The 3,618-nt window shown below is 46.0% G+C and overlaps 1 non-coding gene across 1 annotated transcript; it reads right to left on the bottom strand.

Annotated features, from left to right (window-relative positions):
• Positions 1-995: 995 nt before the first annotated feature.
• On the bottom strand, positions 996-1,077 carry TRNAS-AGA (transfer RNA serine (anticodon AGA)). The gene has a single exon. It is a non-coding gene; the product is annotated as a tRNA-Ser (tRNA).
• Positions 1,078-3,618: the final 2,541 nt, after the last annotated feature.

The following is a 3,618-nucleotide window of genomic DNA, read 5'->3' as shown; positions in this document are numbered from 1 at the left end:
CCGAGTCACCGGCCATACGGGTGAGCACCACACGGTACACTCAGGGACGTGGGCTACTTATACTTGCTTCTAGCAAGGTAGCCAGAAGAGTATTGTTAGTTTGGGAGGCCTACAACTCCGCCTGGCCAGGGGAGATCCCATCTGCTCAAGGACTGACCAGGCCCCAACCGCTAGCCAGTACTACGGGAGGGTCTATCTTTGTCACCAGTAAAGACCCTGAACTACACCGCATCGTCTCTGAGTGGTTCCTGCTACCCCCATCATCCACGTCGGCTGCCCTGAGGCCATACCCCTCCCGTTGGGGGTTATACTATCACGCTGCACAATCCTACCATCGGCCTCAGCGGTCTGCCCTGCAGCAGCAGCTCCTTAGCTGTACTCAACGGGTGGCGTAGTCGTCCAACATCTACCGCTAATACATCGCCGCTCAGTTTGACTCCCTGGGCACGGACCGGGTCACCGCCGCGAGACTACAACCCTCAACAGATCCGGCTCCGGGTAAGCTCCCGTGCGCGCGATGCCGCGCGACGAAGGCCCAGGGGTGCGTCATGAGCAGCTCAACTGAGGAAGTCTCCAGACCCGTCTCCTGATGGCGGACGTAATATAAGAACCTTACAGTAATCACCGATGAGGGAGGTTTCTACAGTCAGAGCTCGTCCGGATCCTTGGAAGCTCTGGATTCTCCTTATGAAGATCCGGTGGGTCACCAGGCTTTATGTAATGTATTCAAGATAGATCCCTCCAGATGGAAGAAAACTATCCCGATAGTGGCCCAGGCCTTTAGATGATTTACAGGATATCCACCAATAGGTGGCACTAGAGAGGTGGATTACTTCTCTTATATTCACATAGAACATGATTTCTACAATTGATCCGTCAGTCATGTAAAAAGGACAGGAGTCGTCCGTCCATCTTCCATAGTCTCCTGTATACAATGGCCTCCTAGTTTTAGATTAAATTATTTTATTTTTTTCCCAAGAGAAAAAAAATTCCCTCGTAGTCGGCAGGATTTGAACCTGCGCGGGGAGACCCCAATGGATTTCTAGTCCATCGCCTTAACCACTCGGCCACGACTACAGATGCATACACCAGGTGTGGAGTCACCGACTCACTATCTACACACACAGCGTTCTCAATTCTGAGGAGAAGACATTAGTGTCACCACCCAACTCCACAATGTGCTCCGAGGAGGAGACATCGATCCTACACGTGAGGTCCTGCCGGCAGCCATGTGATACTTTCCTCTGGTGACATCTGGGACTAGTGTCCTCCTGGGGATTGGCCATTGTTTCTTTGTGTTTGTTGCTTTCTTTTGTGATATTATGGGTGTAATGGACGCACAATGTCGGAGCAGTCACCACTCGGGGCCGTTACTTGGCTGTTGTAGACCTCTGAACACTGAGGCCTTGTAGTTCTCCAGTGATAGTCGCTTCGTGCTGTAATCTCGTACTGGGTTAAACTACGTGATCAGGAGTAAAAATATAATAGTCTCACAATTTTATAAAAAACCACAGGAAATAAAATATTTGGAGGATGCGGGAATCGATCCCGCTCGCATGCTAAGCGAGCACTCTACCATTTGAGCTAATCCCCCTTCCCTGAAGTTTTCTTGGTTAAACAAAGAACCACAATTGATTAGAAAATAATTTCTTGGAGATCTGCTTGAAATTTCTGATTGGAATTTTCCTTTTTTTTAGCCATCTCTGCAGACCAAGGTGAGGCCCGATGTCCCCCTGCAGCCTGTAGACGGTGCTGTGCTGGCCAGTATTTGGTCAGTATTCGGTCAGTATTTATTGTCAGGAGTGGGTAATAAATCCAGAATTGGTGACTTGTTTCTATTATACCTTCTCTCTGATTGTTCCTCATCTGGTTTTGGTTCCCACTCCTGAGAAAAAATACTCGGCGAGCACCGGAGCGTGCTCGCCAAAGGGGTTAACAATTCATACTTGCTCAACACTACTCCTGAGTCTCTGCCATATTCACACACCCTGACCATAATGTACAGTGCTGCTTCCCATTATTGGCACCCCTTCATTCTTTTCATAGAATGTACAATATCTTCAGAAATAAATGGAAATGCACCAAAGTTATATCCTCAGGATTTTTTAATTAGTGATCCAACGTAATAGAACAATAAAACATTGCTTTTCAACTTCCATGTTGCAATTTCAAAGAAGAAGCAGAATAAACAGCACGTGCAGCAATAAAGGCACCCCTAATAAATACTTGGTTGCCCCCCTAATTAATACTTGGTTGCACACTCTTTGGCATTGCTGACTGTCTCCACACGTTTCTTGTAGCCATCTATAAGCGTCTTGCTTTTCTCAGCTGCAGTTTTCTCCCGATCTTCCTTTGCAGTTTGTTCAAGCTCTTGATTGTTTGCAGGGTTCTTTTTCCCAATGGCAGATTTCAGCTCACCCCAAAGATTTTCAGTGGGATTGAGGTCAGGACTCAATGCTGACCATTTTAAAACAGTCCATTTTTTCTTTATCAACCATTCCTGTGTACTTTTGGATGTGTGCTTTGGGTCATTGCCTTGCTGGAGGACCCATGATATTCGACTCAAACAAAGTTTTCTTACACTGGGTAGGACATTTGGCTCTAAAATCTCTTAAAAATTCTCTGATTTCATGATTCCTGTGATACGGTCAAGACCTCCAGTACCGGATGCAGCAAAGCAACCCCACAGCATTATGGATCCTCCACCATGCTTTACTGTTGGTAAGGTGTTCTTTTCCTCATAAGCTTCATTGACCCGTCTGTAAACAAAATGTTGCTTTGCATTGCAAAAAAACTCTACTTTTGTTTCATCTGTCCACAGAACATTTTCCCAAAAGGATTGTGGTTTGTCAAGGTATTCTTTGGCAAAGATCAGTTGTTCCTTTTTATGTCTTTTCTTCAGCAATGGTTTATTCCTTGGCCCATAAAGCTCTGCTTGGTTTAGTGTGCGGCGTAAGGTACTTGTTGAAACTATGATCCCAGACTGTTCCAGGTTGGTCTTCAGGTCTTTGGATGTTTGACGTGTTTTTTTCACCATTCTCTTGTCAATTTTCCTCTTTCCCCCACGTCCAGGGAGTTTCTTGACGGTTCCACACTTGGCAAACTTCTTAATAACATTGCACACTTTTGAAACTGGGCTACTAAGGTCTTTGGAGATGGACTTATACCCTTTGGAAGTCTTGTGTTTTCTAATAATAGCAGTTCTGTTGTCCTCAGACAGCTCATTTGTCTTCACCATTGTGACATAGGAACAAGGCCTATCATGTGGCTTTTTAAAACACTGAAGTCATCATTCATTAATCACAGTTGAATCACTTTTATGATTTACCACAGGTGAGTCAAAATGTGTTTCCATACTAAATTAATGTAAAGGGTGCCAATACCAGTGTCACAGCACGCTTTAGGTTTTTCTATTTTCCCCTCCCATTGACATGCGCAGTACATGTACTGCGCATGTTGTGTCCTCTCCTTTGGGCGGGCTCCGGCCCTGAGCCCGCATTTTTCCGGGCACATGACAGCTGATTTTACTCATGCTTTCAGAAAGCGCGTCTTTGGTTCCGCCCATCGTTGACCCCGTCACATGATTGCGGGTCACCGATGGGTTGGCCTGACAACCCG

Source organism: Phyllobates terribilis, unplaced genomic scaffold, assembly GCF_046119375.1.
Source record: "Phyllobates terribilis strain yellow unplaced genomic scaffold, ASM4611937v1 Scaffold_3__8_contigs__length_932513732, whole genome shotgun sequence".
Classification (NCBI taxonomy): domain Eukaryota; kingdom Metazoa; phylum Chordata; class Amphibia; order Anura; family Dendrobatidae; genus Phyllobates; species Phyllobates terribilis.
The sequence above is the reverse complement of the archived record's forward strand: the minus strand, read 5'-3'. Positions and strand labels throughout refer to the sequence as shown.